This window comes from Glycine max, chromosome 20 (assembly GCF_000004515.6).
Source record: "Glycine max cultivar Williams 82 chromosome 20, Glycine_max_v4.0, whole genome shotgun sequence".
Lineage (NCBI taxonomy): Eukaryota > Viridiplantae > Streptophyta > Magnoliopsida > Fabales > Fabaceae > Glycine > Glycine max.
In genome coordinates this window covers 34581696-34598751 of record NC_038256.2, presented here as the reverse complement: position 1 = coordinate 34598751, position 17056 = coordinate 34581696, and the positions used below count along the sequence as shown (strand labels likewise).

Below are 17056 nucleotides of genomic sequence, written 5' to 3'. Positions count from 1 at the left end.
CGTGACATATAATCTAAACCACGTCTTATATTTTTTAAACATGTAAGCCATAAAGATTGGCTTGGTTTGACCTGTTTGCATACATAGTTCAAAATAGTGAAAAATTTATATACTAGATATGTTGAAATTAAATTTACATAGTATGCGGGACTAATTTTTTATGTTTAGTTGTCAGGTTGTTTTGCCCTTGAAAAACAAAAAAACTTGATTCTAATTTCTCCAAATAAAAATTGTATTTTAACAAGTAAATCAGACTGAGCAGAATTAATTTGAGATGTCAATTGCTATGTCCCTGTAACTAAATTTATTGAGAATGAAGTCTTATGGGGGAATTTGTAGTCATGGAGAAGCCCGTTGTTCCAAAATGGTATGAAATGTTTGGTCTGGTGTATATCATGGAAGAAGGGGTCGGGATAAGAAACTTGAGATTGGCTTTTATATTTGTTTTGTATAGCTCTGCAGTAACTTTGACAATATGAACTATCCTAATGGAAGCAATAGTATTGCATGATTAACTGATTCTCCAATGCGGTTGGCATTGCAGTAATATTGATTATTGATACCAGCCCTCACTTCATCGCTTAAAGATAAGTGTCTGTGTTTGATGCCAACCAACAAGTGATTAATTTGATCAATCAACACAAATGACAAAGTCCTAATGTGTGATTTAACAACTGGAATCTACTCTAAGGTTTTATATATTTGATCCATTAAAAAGAATTTAGCCCTTGTTTGGGAGTCAGATACCAATCTTGCCATTGAAAAACAAGTGGATATTGTTCCTTGATTCACAGAGTTTATTGCATAAGTTTCTCTTACCACTCTTGATTTACAGAGTTTCAAATTCAATCCTTGTTTTACAAAGGTAAAAAGAAAATTAGCTATTTAAATTTTCAGTTTCCATTATATATAATATTATTTAGCAGTGAAAGGGATCTCCACTAGTAGGCGCATAAGTGGAAATTTGCAGCAAGCAATTTGCACCTTTGTTGATTTTGCTTAAGCATCGATCTTTATTATATTAAGTATGTTTGTACACATTACAATACTTTATAGGTTAATGATAGTCCTTGATATATTCCTTATTATCATCATGACCTTAAGTGTTCTATAAGATTTATCTAAATGGTTATGCCTTTCATCGTGCCTGCCACTATGTGTTTGATGTTTTATGTTTCAATGCTAAGAATTGGTAGCAAATACATTTTTTTTTTCAAATGTATAGTAACTTATTTTGAGTCCTGATTCTTATGTAATGTTGCTATCCTAAAGATTAGGCTAAGCTAATTTCGGAAGCTTTTAACTTGTAGTTAGGGAGAACACACAACTGCATTATACTTTTCCAACATAGAAGTAATGTATAATCAATAATACCTCTGTTTACTTTGTTTCCCTTGCTTCTTGTACCCTTTATTTTATTAGGTAGCTAACAGATATCAATCACCATATTTGAAAATGCAGAAGAGGAAGCGGGTGGGGTGGGGAATTAGATTCTATGAAATGGAAACTAAGTTTTCAGTTGAACCATACTGTTCTTAACCAATAGGAATGTTAAAACCACAATGGCTTTAGATGCATCTTCATCCTTCAGCAAGTCCATTTTCAGTGTTATAATTTTTGGGTTTGTGGTCATCAATGTGAAACTTTTCAGCAAGAGTTGAAGTTCTATTTTTACTCTTCTTACTGACAATAAGATGCCCTATTAATTCGATATTGTTATGTTATGTCAATTGCCTGGACATTCACTAGTAATAGTAGTAATTAGTACTGTTATAACCACGGTGCTGCATTTATGGTTTCAGTTAACTGGGTTTGCTAGGAGTCACTCATATAAAATGCGTACGTACTGAAAATTTGATGTATGTGTTGGTGCCTCATTGATTCTATTTGTGGTTGGCATATTCACCGTGCATTTTTTGGGTCATTTGGAAAGCAATGGTTTGATTATTATATGCAAATACTATTTACATTGAGTGAGTCATATCATATGTAGTGGAAGCACTGGATATTTTATGTGTGCAGATTTCATTTAGGATGAATAAGTTCCTATGTCTTCTCATATTTATGTACTATGATATATATAAAATATAATATATAGAAATCCTTCATCATTTTGCTTCAATTCATCAGTCTGGTCTTTGATTGTTATTATGAATGTGTTATACGTATAACTCATTCCATAGTATTTTTTTATCAGCATATGACATAGTATTGTTTTTGTCGGTTGGTTCCAAATTTGAATTATATGTACATTTTATATATACTTATTAACTTCTACATTCTAATTTGTACTTCAAAGGATGAAAACTCTACACGAGTTAGTAATTTCATCTAGTTTTGGTCCTATATAAATTTTTTTCTTCAATATAAGCCCCTATATTTTTTCTTATGGTTAATTATGTTTTTAGGTTTGAAAACTCTATACCAATCATTACTAATATAATGATTTTTTGTTAATGTGCAGGGATAGATGGTGAGAATCTCTTTTGGCTTATGTAGGGACTACTTTTTTTTTTAATTAAGCTTTTCAAACTATTTTGATGTCTGAGGTTGTATTCTTGAATCAGTAATGTCCACACTATTCTCTTTTTTGTATTTTTAATAACATGATGGTGATAAAATGTTGAGGATATATGCTTTCTTTTGTTTTAGTTTTTCTTGTTGGAATATATTTTTTTATGCTTTAGTTCAAAATTTATATTTTTAAAATATAATTAGAAAAAAATATATATAAATTTTTAAGTTGATTATTATAAAAATATTTTTTTATTTATATGACCATTTATATTTTTAAAATATAATTGGAGAAAAAATAAAAAAAATGAAACATAATAAACTGAAAGTATTTAATTCAAACAAAGAATTCAAAATTTAAGAAATTTAAATTGGTTTATCCAACCAACAAATTTAAAAAATCTAAGCATTTTAATTCAACAACCCGCGGAAAGGGTTGTTTTTCGGTGAATTGACAGTGACTTGTAAAATATATCCATAAACAAGATGTTGACCGAATCCAACCGGTATTAAAAATCTGTGATTCTATTCTACGCGTTCATTTTTCTGTTGAGCAAAATATATTATAGGCTAGGCTTGTCCCGCAAGAACAGGTATATATGATCAAATTTGCATTTCTTTACAAAAAAAAAAAAACGGTTTAGCAAGAAAATAGTATATTAGGTTGACTTGTATAATAACTGAACAACCTGGCCTATTATTTTTTTGAACTTGGAATAATCAACCTCCATTCTGAGGCTTGCTGAGCAAAGTTTGAGACTCTGAGAATCTTATATAAAGGAGTATAAGAATTTAGTATGTTTCTTTATTGCGGAAAGGTTGTTTTTCAGTGAATTGATAGTGACTCGCAAATCACATTGAGCCAAAAGGCCAACCTAACAAATATATATATATAATAAGCAATGGTTTACATTTAAAAATTTATATATTTTTGTATACAGTCAATTAAATTTACTTAATACTAATTCAATAACACTACATTTTTTTTTGTGACAATATTGAAACTGAGTTTGCTGCTGCTGGTTGCCTGATTCATTGTGGCCAAAATAAATCCATAAACAAGATGTTGACCGTATCCAACCGTTACCAAAAATCTGTGATTCTATTCTACGCGTTCATTTTTTTGTTGAGCAAAATATATTGTAGGCTAGGCTTGTCCCGCAAGAACAGGTACATATGATCAAATTTGCATTTCTTTGGAAAAAAGAAAATAGTATATTAAGTTGACTTGTATGATAACTGAACAATCTGGCCTATTATTTTTTTGAACTCGAAATAACCAACCACCATTCTGAGGCTTGCTAAACAAAGTTTGAGACTCTTAGAATCTTATATAAATGAGTAGTCTCGGATCCTCTAGGGAGCAAAATTGAGTTTTCTTTTTTTCTCAATAGTGAGTGAAAGGTTAATCAAGCTCCAAAGAAGAAAAAAAGGAAAGAGCCTTAAAATTGAACATGAACAAAGCTGTTATTAGTCTTTATGGCCTTTTGGGGCTTTTTGCTGGTGCTATTTTAAGCTCATCCATTTGTGGGACTCCCAAGAATTTTAAAGCAGAGAATAATTGCATTCCAAGGGGAAAAATTGGTGAGTTCAGTAAATCCTTGTACAATATGGCCATAATAATTTTACCAGCATTATTTCATCTCACATTACATTCATCGTATACAAGCATGCTTATATTATCCTTCTATCTGACTGCAGAAACATCACTCAACAACAGCACAATACCAAAAACCATTTACAATGGCTTCCTCATTCTTGCAATCAAGTTTGTGCACTACCTAATCTCGAGGGGATACAACAAGTCATCTGCACCTTATACAACGATCGTGCCATTTTGGGTGGTATTTACACTATCAGTTTACTATATGTCACACTTATAATTAGGCTGAGAGATATCAAAGACTGGTACCTGTATTCAAAATAAGTAACTCTGATTATCTCAGAGGCGTCCATTGAAAGGAAGGTCAACTGCAACTTGTTTCTATTCGTGGCTTATTCATGGTCAACTACAACTTCAACTACAGCATGGAGAGGCTTCTTCAAAATCATGCCATTTATCAGGGAACATTCAAGAAGTTGAGTCTAATCAATACAGGATAAAGAAAATATAATTAATAAAGGAGCGTTTGTAAACAATTGATACTCTTTCCTATCTGTAAGAACATTCCCCAAAATATATCATAGCTCTGTAAATTTCAACTAGTATTTCAATGAAAGTGTGATATGCTCCATTAATTGCACTCTCATGAATTTCAAATGCTTATTAAGAATCACGAGTCCTCTTCCAAGTATAATACCAAATTTTATGCATTGCACTGCCAAATTTGATTTCAAACAAACCTGGGTTGTTCTTCATTTTACAAAATAAAGTGATTCCCGAATAAGATCCTAGTTTTGCTACATCCATAATGACAACTGAGAAGAACCATGTCATTTGAGCCAACAGCTTGGTCGAAACACATGATGGCCTGAAGTGTTGTTGACCATTTATTTCTCTCTCTTTTTGTGTGTTGTTTATAAATGAATGAAGATATTTTTATTTGGTTATTTCATTCCTAGTTACAGTATTTTCGAAATAATCAAATTTTGTATGGATATTTTGTCAATAGCCAAAATAAGTGAATAAAGTCCAGAAACTATGAATTTGATGAACATGAGACTAAAGTGACTCTCTTGATTAAAAAAAATTAATAAATAAATAAATAAAATTACAAAAAACTTTGGGGTGAGAGAGGCTCGAACTCTCGACCTCAGGATAACTCAGAAGCTATGAGACCTACGCGCTAGCCAACTGCGCCACCACCCCATTTTGTTTTCCTTTCTGATTATATTTTAGAACCACAATCATTGTAATAGACCATACGTAAACTAATCATAATTGTAAAATTGAGTACGGAAATATCATAAAATAAATAATATTAATTTAAATTGAAATATGTAACCCAATTGAAAACTTTAAAGATATTAAATTTAAACTATAAAATATAAAAATATTTAATTAGATTATCTTCTTATATAGAGAGGGGCATATAAAAATAGGAGTGAACTATAATACTCAATCACTCACGCATATCTTCATATCTGCAAATTTTAGATGATCAATGAATAAATAAAAGACTCATTTGTGATTCAAAAAAATTTATGGGTAAGATTTGATTTGATTTGAGTTCAATTTTCATCCTTGTAGCAAACTCTAGTTTCATTTATCTCTCTCTTGAATTGGTTGATACTCTTTTGGGATTTAATAGCTCCATCATAGATCGTCAAGGAGGAATTTTCTTTCTACATCCAGCACAATTTCTTCCCCACTTAACATATGGAATGAAAAACCAATCTTGTCCTTCATTCATCATGCTTAAGATGTGAAATACTACCAATTATGGATCTGTCTATCCTCTCATACCATTCATTCACGCTTACATCATCTCTTCTCTCAAATTCTCTCATCCTTTTCTCTTCAATCTATGCTTGATCTTCATCAATCCATGTGTGCTTTTTATTGATGTCTGCCATCGTCCCACTATCATCGTCATGAGTCGTTGTGAGGTCCACTTTTACCCTCTGCATAGGCTATACAGATAGACCATCAATATGAATCATAAAGATTGCTAATCAGTATAGTTTAATATATTTTAATTATTTCATAAATAACTATTTTAATACTTTTATATATTTCAAAATCTATGTGTAAATTAACTATGTTATTTAATTATTTTATAAATAAATATATTAATATTTTTATATATTTAAAATAATTATATATAAAATAATTAAATAAGAAAATATGGAAATTTTCATAATGTAATTTTTTGAAATTTTAGTTAAATATGAAAAATAGGTAATATTGTTATAAGAAAAATGTTAATGAGGACTATATTTGTAGAAATATTATTACATTAATAATATTAAATACTTATATAAATAGTGATTTCAAATATAAAAAAATTTCAAATTTATTTATACATTGATTTTTAAATATATAAAAGTATTAAAATAATTACTTATAAAATAATTACACAATTATTTATAATATATTTAAAATAAATTTGTAGATTGATTTTCATTTTATATTTTATTTTGCTTGGTTAATCAAAATGACTGTCATACACATATAATAATAATTCATATCTTTATATACATATAATAATAATTTATCTCTTAATAAAATATATGAATTATTATCACTTATAATTAATTCTATTATTTATAAATAAATCTATTTATTTTTTTAAAAAAATCAATGTTGAAATTTATTTTAAAATCTTATACACTAGACAAAAACATTTACGTAGATATATTAATAATATGTTTTTTAACATATATTATGACATAATTTTATTATTTTTTTACTACATATATGAATATATTACATTGAATTTGATAAATATATATATAATAATTTATATCTAAATTTTCATATTTTATACACTTGAATAAACTATTTGATGTAATGATATTTATACAAATATATTAAAAAAATATAACTAAATTTATAAAAAAAATATGTTAAAAATAAATTTTATTTTATTTTTTAATTTTTTAAATTATACAAATTGATAATCTTTATCACTTATACGGATTGTTAATCCGTATAAATCATATTGCAGTTGCAGATGGAAAAAATTAACCTCCTCTATCATTATATCGTAACATCCACCGTGACGACAACCACGAATTCAATGGAAACTACAAACTCACCACCGCGACAATGTATATCGACTAAACCAATCACAACACAAAAGGAGGAGCTTAGCAAAAAAAACATGGCAACCGGAAGCTGTAAGAAGAAAACAAAGAAGGAAGAAATGAAGAAGAAAAACTAAAAAGAGATAAGGTTTCAAAATTATGTTGGGTGCAGAAAAAAAGTGAATGGTACAGAAAGAATAAACGAGTATACTGATTAAGTGATATACATTCGTATTCAAATAATACAACAATTTATTGGAGTTCAACAATAGCTGTAATAGTCATAAGTTCAAAACATTAGGAATTACACTTAAAATATGTCCAAAACATGACATGATATTTTAATTGATTTCATCTAGTTTAAAAAAAAAAACTCAAAGCAGGATCATATGAGCTAATTTTTTTATAAAAAGAATCACCACAAAAAAAAAAAAGAACAAGTTTAATCAATTTTTGAACCGATCTTTGAGTAGTTTTGTAAGGTTTGCTTGGAAATACCTGAACAATTCACTGGTCTTTAAATCAAACCAGCAAGTTCTGTCCAGTTTTTTCTCAAATTGTGTGCTTGGCATTTACTGAGGTTGAGGTTAGTCAGACACGGTTTTCTAATTGTACTCTTGTTTGCTTTTTTGCAATCATGCTTTGAAGTTTTTATCATCAGTATTGAAGTCAGCCCTTTCAATGCCAGCATCTATGATCTCGATATACATATTTGCCAATTAACTAATGCCATTAAATTCTTCTTTTCCCAATAAATTGCATGGTGTTTGTAGATGTTGCATTTGCAGTTGTAGTTTATTCTTTGATTTAAAAATGTGTTTTACAAGCCACTAGGATGAGCAGTAGTTTGGAATTTGAGTGTTTGCTCGATGAAATAGGTTCAGACCTCAATGCTGCCATTATAACCATTCAACTGGTAGATTATAGCTAGAAACTAGAAAGTTATCCTTTCTTTACTGCCTATAAATCCCTGCAGCATCTGCAACATATGATCCTGCATTAAGCTAACCATCTTATTTTTGTTTATTTAATTTAAATACCAGTTTCTGATGATGATGAATAGACTACACAACCAAACCAGAGTTTTATGACCCAGATCTTGATGATAAGGATGAAAAGTGGATTGATAAAAAAGACAAGGGCGTCGTGACGCTGATGCTGTCCTTAGCTGCCCTGCTTGCTTCACCACCCTCTGCCTAGAATGTCAAAGGTACACACTTGGGTTATTGTTTTGCTTTTCATGCCTATATGTATATATATTTTTACTTAAACTAACCTTTAATTTTGCATAAGGAATTACTATACTGGTAGATTGGGTAGTCCAAATATTTTATTTTCATCCAGAGCAATACTTGGTTACGTGTGTGTGAATGGACTAGGAAAAGAAACTATATGTGGGGCTAAAACCGTGTACATATAGGTATTACATAAAAGAACAAAATTAACATCTTTGGAGACATAAGCTTCCTCTTGTATGCTTTTCAATACCTTGTTAAATTCTATTTATTTATGCTACTATTGTTTGTTTTTCAGTTTCATTGTTTCGTACGATCCGTATGATGTAAAAGCATGGAACACTGTTCCATGAGCTTACAATAGGCAACTTATACAATTAGCTCCATATCAAGTAACATTTAATAATATTAATGTATCTAAATGTTTTCAAAAGTCATGAATTGTCGTGTATTGTAACGGTGAGGTTGCAATTTCTGACATGTAAAATCCAAAGTCTTCACAATCTCAATTCCGGTGAGTTTGACAGACTCTTAATTTAATTGTCGGGTATTGTAGATTCTCCAATGGCGTCTTTCAATTTCCCTTTTTTTTTCTTAAATATTTTTTTTCCCGACAATTTAGTATTTCCTTGCAAAAAATATATATTTTAATTCTTAAAAAATGTGATTATTTTGTTTTTTACTCTTAAAATAATTTAAAGAATGTTACTTTTCTTATTTAAAATATTTTTTTACTGTTTTAAAGTACTTGAAAAATAAAATAAACACGTTTTTGGAAGAAATAAGAAAAGGAAGGCCAGCTTTTGTCCATTATGATAAACGTACCTGGCCCATAACACTCGGAGTACACGGATGTTGCTACGCGCACCCGGTGAAATCGCATTTTTTCAATTTTGCCCTTTTATCATACCTACTTTCAGGTTATTAGCACAACGTTTTAACCAACTAAGTTAATGAGCCAATTACATTATAAAATAAATAATGTTGTTATACATAACATTAAAATTTTCTAATGCATATTTAATGTGCATGTAAATTTAAATAATAAATTTTGTGACAATTAATTTTAATATGTATCATACGAATTATTTAATCTGTATATTTTTTATAAATAAAAAATATTTACTATTACAAAATTTAGTATATATTAAATTTTGTAATAATAAAAAAAATTAATGCACAAATGATAATTTAACATATTAATAATTAAAAAAATAAAACTTTAAGGAATTACAAAAACCAAAAAACCAATACGGATGAAGTTCATCAGTATAAATCATACGGATCAACTTGATCCGTATGCTTTATACAGATGAACTTCATACTTACGGATTAAGTTGATCTGTATGTGAAAAATTACTTACGGATCACCACTCAATCAGAAAAAATAACTTAAAAAGGAACAACGAGTCAGAGAAATTTTGGACATTAATAAAAAATACTAGGTGCACCAGCAATACTGTTGGGTGCACCAAACAACACCTAGAGTACACATGTTGGGAAAATCTAGCTATCATAAGATGATATTCATACAAGTAATGTTATCAACTTATTTAAATAGAACAATTTTTAATTTCTTGGGAAAAATATAAATTATATTAAACCCAAAATGATACAACAATAAACGGGACATACTCCGCAGCTAGAGAAAATCAAAAGTCTCCCTAATACAAGAAGGCCTATATCAAGATGCTAAAACAAATGCAACAGGTGTGCTTGTCTATACATAAGAAACTTAATCTTGCTAATAACCTCTATTACAGAAAATTGATAATCTTCAAAAATCAGCTTGTTCCTAGACAGCCAGATGCAGTAGACTGTAATTGCTATAGCCAGACAACGTAATTTTCCTTGAACACCTGATGTGGATCTGCCCCTAATCAAAGAGTCAGTAATGCGCTGTAAAGAAGTGAAACGCCTGCGAAAAGAAGCCAAATCACGAATGTAAGCCCAAACTTAGAGAGATTTTCTGCAAGAAAAGAACAAATGAGCATTTGATTCAGCTTCATTTGAACATAAAGGGCAGAGGGAACCCTTGTTCAAAAAAATAACTTTGTCAAGAGTAAGCAGCTGGTTCCTTTTAGCAAGCCACAGAATGAAAGACATCTTAGGGGGGATTGTTGGGTTCCATATAACAGAACACCAACTAACAGTAGGCTTGACACCTCTAATGTATTTGTAGACTTTGCCAACAAGCAATTGTTCATTGGTGCTCCAAGATTGAATCCTCTTTTTGGCATCTTCCGTACTTAGCTCTTTGGAGATAATAAAGTCCCTTATTTGAATGATTTTCTTTATCAAAACTGAATCTGATGAAGAAGTATTGTAATTCCACACATCGCTCCCTTTGAAATAGTAATGGTGAACCCACCGAACCCATAGAGAATCTTTCTTACAATGAAAGTTCCACAAGATACGGGAAAGAAGCGCAAGGTTCTAGTCCTTGAGATTAAAAAGGCCTAAACCCCCTTCTTTTTTCGGAGAACAAACTACTGACCAAGCAACCAAGGACTTGTTTTTGCCAATATCCGCTTTGTCCCACAGAAAATTACGGCACGAAGCGTTGATTCGGTCCAGAACAGATTGCGGCAAAGGAAAAATACCCATCCAGAAATTCACAATTCCTTAAATAACTGCTCTGATCAACTCTAACTTACCTGCATAAGATAAAGACTTTTTGCTCCATCCCTGAATCAGACCAGTAATCTTGGAAAGCAAGGGAGCATAATGACATACATTTAATCTAGATGATAAAAGGGGAACACCCAACTATCTAAAAGGAAAGTCACCCAAGTTAAATCCAGTAAGCTGCTGAATATGAGAAAGCTCATGAGGCCTAATACCGACTGAGTATATGGCAAATTTATCAGAACTGATGAAAAGCCCCGAAACCCTACAGAAGTGTTGAAGTTTGACAAACATAGTTGACACATAAGGAATTTAATATATATATTATGGGGCAGTGTTATACCTCACGCATTTTTTTTCTTTTTGATTATTGATTAAGTGTTGAATGCTGTGTTATTAAAGAATAGGGTTTAAAAGAATATGTGAGTTGATTCCTTGTATCAATATAAAAAATATAGGAATAGGACTATGATCCAATATTTTAATGGGCTAGTATGGAATGCTCCATCATTTCAAGCGGAGAAGTGGGAGTATGCAAATCAAAAAAGGGGTGGATCAAATCCTTGACATAATTATCAATCGCTCGTTTTTTAGTTGCTTTCACTAAAAAAAACAAAATCGTAGTGGTTAGGAAACACATAATGCATATATTAATATCAATAATTTAGCTATTTAGTATCAATATGTTACAGAAGAGGCAAGAGACAGCGCATGAAAATAGCTATTTAAGATATGGAATATATGTCCGTGTGCGTTAGATATAACATCGTGACCTCTTAATTATTGGTTACTTAAACAAATTTCCGTATAAACCGCTACTACTCGTGTACTTTGAAAGGAAAAATCTTGCATGATGTATGATAATTGTGTGCATTCAGTTAATCAGAACTTACAGTTTTTAATCCGTATCAGCACTTAAGAATAATAATAAAACAAAGGAGTACCTAAGTAATGATAATATACAATTCGAATTCTAATAGGATAGTACTTAATTACTTTAGTTTCTTTTGATCTACCAACCTCAGTGACAAAGGTATAAGTGTAGTCGAATATATACTCAATGTAGTCTATAGATGTGTTTGAATAGCCGTTTACATGTTATTCGGTACATTTTAATGTGACTGAAGAAAATTGTTGAATTGAACAGAATTTTTAATGGAAATACAATTACACACTATACCTTGTCTCTGTTTGTGTGTAAATTTCAATATTGTGATTTGTGATAAGCAACATTTACTTGCTTTTGGGTGAATGTGAGTATGGGGCTGAGAGAACAAGAGACAAAAACTCTGTCAATTGATCGCCTCAAATTATATTTTGAACAATGTTGGATTTTGTTCTTGTCTCTATATATCCATACTAGTCTCAACATAAAAACTTAGGAGGCGTTTTATGTTTTTATGTCATATTTTTATTTTTTGTTTGCTTTTTAATTATAAAATTGTCACTTTATTTTCAATATTATCTTGTTTTCAAGATTTATTCAAGAAATAAAAAAACAAAAATACTTTTTAGTATAACATGTACCAATCTTTAAAAACAAAAAGAAAAAACAAACAAGATAGCAGTTTTGTAATTAGAAAATAAAAATACAAGTAAATGCACCCTTAAGATCTTAGTTCGAATAATTCAATAGGGATGGTTACATCTTATTCGTGAATTTGTGATCATAAACTAGTAGCTGTACCCGGCTACGCCTGGGTAATAAATTCATTTTGTTTCCTAATTTTATAAACTAAGCATACACATTTTTTTTTTTGTATTTGTCCATATTTTTTCATATAATAAGATAATGATTAGACATGGCAACCGGGTGGAGTGGGGATGGGTATTGCCTCCCCCGTCCCCGATTTTGACTCCTCAACATATACTCATATTTGTATTCGTCCTCGATATCCAAAGGCTTAAAATTTGTTATCCCGTACCTGTACCCTCGTCAGGTATCGGGTATCCACATTTCTGCCTCGTTTCTAGTTTAGATTTGTAAATGTTTTTTCTTTGTAAAAAAAATTATATTGAAAATCTAATTTTAAAAAAATTGATTGTTACACATTTATTTTTAACTAATTGTATTTGCAGAGCATTTGTCTACAAAAATCATCCAGAAAAGAATCTTAAATTATGTAAAAAATTATAAAAAAAAAATTAACAAGTAATTAATAAAATTTTAATAATTTTATCATCGAAACGGGTACGAGAATAGGTATGGGACGGATAGTGATATACTCGTCTCTGACCCCAACCCCGATCGAAAAAGTTGAATAATCCCCGAACACGAACCTGTACTCGGTCAACTCGGGTATTCCCCTTCAAAATCGGAACGAATTTGGATGGATACACGAGTTTTATTCTCATGCCTAACAATGGTTATCAATTATAATTTACAATCAAACACCACTAAGTTATGTAAAGCATGAATTTAAGTTATCCTGAAAACCACTTTATAATCCTATGAGACAGTGTTTTTCTCTAGGTCAACCTTTATTAAGAAAAATATCATAATTTTTTTTTTAAGAAAACAATCTTTAAAACCAATTTTGAATTCGAGAATTTATCATGCGGGTAAAGAAGATATTAACACCTTATAACAATGTTCATACTAATATGGTTACTTCTAACTAATTAAACAAAATATTTATAACTTTTATTTCACCTGAAAATAATAGCTAAAAACACCACAACAAAGATTTATTTTAATTAATTTTTATGAAGATCAAATTTTATTATGAGAAAGAAAGGGTGATATTTACACATGAGCAACACTACTAAAAAAACGAAAACAATTTATATTATAAGGAGACACAGTCTTTATGATTAATTAAAATTTATTGGAAATTCTTAATTTTAGTAGGTTATATTTTTCATTTAATGATTTTTCTTGATTTATAAGTGAGTCTCACTTAAATTGACAATTTCCAATAAATTAAGTTGATCATATAATAACCAATACTATTAGAAAGAGTGTTACTAGCATTCATGCAAAACTTAATAATGGGTGTGTTTGGTTAATAACAGACATGTATTCCCATGTTCTATGAAAGATATATATATCACATTTATTAAGAAAATTAGTTAATTTTAATTAAAAAATTTCTAAATTATCATTCATTGAAATTTGGTATCAAACATAAAAAAAAATTTGGTCTTATTAAATGAAAGGTATTTTAGAAAAATTCTCATTAAATAAAGCATAGATAATTGAGTTTTATCTATATATTATATGTAAAGGAAGCTTGAATTTTTGTGTGTTGTCGAATTGAATTTCTAATTTTTCAAAAATCATTTATTTGATATACTATATGTAAAGGAAACTTGACGTTTTGTTATTCATTGGATATAAATTATAATTTGTCAACAACCATTGATTTAATATACTATATGTAAAGAAAGCTTAAAGTTTTGTCAATCATTGGATTAAAATTCTAATTTACCAAGGATCATTGATTTGATATACTATATATATATAAAATATTTTACTATTTAATTTTTATAATAAAATATTAATTTTTAAAAAAATTATAATAAATAAAATATTACTACTTAATATTATTGTGAATAAAATTAATATTTAATTTAGTATTCGAGATATGAATAAATTTAAAATCTTTAACTTTATATAAATATTATTTTTTAAAATTTTGTAGACCAAATTCTTACATTTAAAAAAAAAAATAATATACATACATATATAATAATTCATTATTTAATTTCTATTCTAAAATATTAATTTGAAAATATATAATAAATAAAATGTTACTAATTAATATTAATATGAATAAAATTAATATTTAATTTAGTATTTTAGGTTTGAATAAATTTAAATTAAAAGGTTATGAATAATATTGTTCATTATTAGATTTTTACAAACTTAATTAATTCCCTAAAGAAATAAAATAATAAATTATCCGTTTTTAACAATTTAGGTTAAAATAACACAAAGAGAAACTAATAAAATAATTAAAAAGTTTATTGAAATTGAATGTCTTAAAAATAAAAAACTCAAATTGGTCATAAATTTAAGGCAAAGCCTTTTTTAAATTAATTAATTAACATTTAAACCAATTACATTGAAACAACTATTTTGAAAGGAAAAAAAATCTTACCCAAATCATTTATACTATTTAGCACAGCTGGAAAATATTCGTAATTTTTTTTATTTTTAATGCATGTTTCTTATTTATAAAGAATATGAAAAGGTTTGGTTTATTCCTCTGCAAAATAGATAAAAAAGAAAAGAAAAGAAAATGGAACAAACATGAAAACTCAACTCATGTTGTCAATAATTGGTTTCAGGATAGCAATAAACAATTCAATTTATCAAGTACCCATTATATGCTTAAAAATATAATTAAAAATGTTTCATATGTGTTAGTTTTTTTTTTTTCTTGATTCAATGTTGTCAATATTATGTTATATTATAAGAAGTTAGCGAGAGGAAAATTACAGGAACATTATGTTATTACTTACGTGCCTATTTTTTTTAGTCACTTTATAAACATTATAAATATCAAGATCACGTTTTTGCAAAAAAAAAAAAAAAATCTTTATTGCATTTTGCATACTTCTTCTATTGGTCTTTTTTTTCTTAAACATTTTTAGTAATAACTACTTCCAATATAATGATAATGGAACTATGGAAATTCTCACTAATGATAAGATTAATAAACAATGACTGCTTTAAGCAAACCACTAGTTACTGTCAAAAATGTTGAGGAAGAGTAAGTAATAATTTTTTCTTATTCACGAGATTATTTTATACTATTTTTTTTTATAATGTTTGTTTTAGAGTAATTATATACATGCTACTATAGGAAATTATGCTACCCATATATAATTAAACAAAATTAACACTTTCACATATATTTCATTTGCTCATTGTTCTCTTTTTTACTTAACGCTTTATTTCTCTCAATATATTTTAGTTGACGTACAAGTAATATGACACTTTTTGTATATAAACAATTCAATTTACCAAGTACTCATGCTTAAAAATATAATTAAAAATGTTTCCTCTAGGTGCGTTTTTTTCTTAAAAATATATTTGTCATTAAAGAAACATTATGTTGTATCACAAGAAGTTATGGCGACAGAAAAATTACAGGAACGTTATGTTATTGTTAACGTGTCTATTTTAGTCACTTCATAAATATTATAAATATCAAGACCACATTTTTTATACTACAATCATGTAATACATTCTTTCATGCTAATTTTTATAATGTTTGTTTCAGAACAATTATATACATGCTACTGTATGGAAGTATGTTGCCAGTAAATAAAATTAACACTTTCACAAATATTTCATTTGCTCATTATTTCTCTTTTTGGCTTAACACTTTCTTTCAATATGTTTTAATTCATTCAAAATTAACAATGACACTTTGTGCAGATAAAAATATAAAGTTCTTATAACACTACATTATCCAATGAATTTGATGAGAGATATAGATTGAAGACTCAGACTCATCTACTATTTTAATAAATATCACGTTTCTCATTTTACTATTTTGTGTTATTTTATATTTTGATAATTATTGTTCAATTTTCAAACATATTCTTATATTTTTCCTTATACTACTACTATATTATCTTTTCTCATTTTGAACAAAAAAAATTAATAATCTAAACTTTACTTTGTATGTTCAACTTACTATATTTTTTTGTTTAACAAAATGTAAAGGGAGTATATTATTGTTATAACCCTACTTCTTATTCATTAATTTTCTTATTTGTCATATTTTTTTTATGTAATTCATTTAACACAATTTGTTTTCCTTCTCATTTTTATTCTTTTATTTACACCTATTGATTATATACTTCAATGTTTATTAATAATTACAAATAAATTACGATTTTAAAAAATATATAAATGTTTTTAAAAAGCATATGGCATAAAGACAAAATCATTCTTAAAGAATATTAATTGTTGTGTCAAAAATAATCTTCATCTCTTTGAAATACATGTTATTAATTTAATAATAATTATTAAT

At 28.2% G+C, this 17056-nt stretch overlaps 1 long non-coding RNA gene and 1 other non-coding gene across 2 annotated transcripts; one reads left to right on the top strand and one right to left on the bottom strand.

The window, feature by feature from the left end:
• The first annotated feature begins 3494 nt into the window (after nucleotides 1–3494).
• Nucleotides 3495–4719, top strand: LOC106797734 (uncharacterized). The gene is made up of 2 exons (XR_001386888.2): nucleotides 3495–4098; nucleotides 4216–4719. It is a non-coding gene; the product is annotated as an uncharacterized lncRNA (long non-coding RNA).
• A 519-nt stretch (nucleotides 4720–5238) lies between these two features.
• TRNAM-CAU (transfer RNA methionine (anticodon CAU)) lies at nucleotides 5239–5323 on the bottom strand. Its single transcript is given in 2 exon segments — nucleotides 5239–5274; nucleotides 5286–5323. It is a non-coding gene; the product is annotated as a tRNA-Met (tRNA).
• Nucleotides 5324–17056: the final 11733 nt, after the last annotated feature.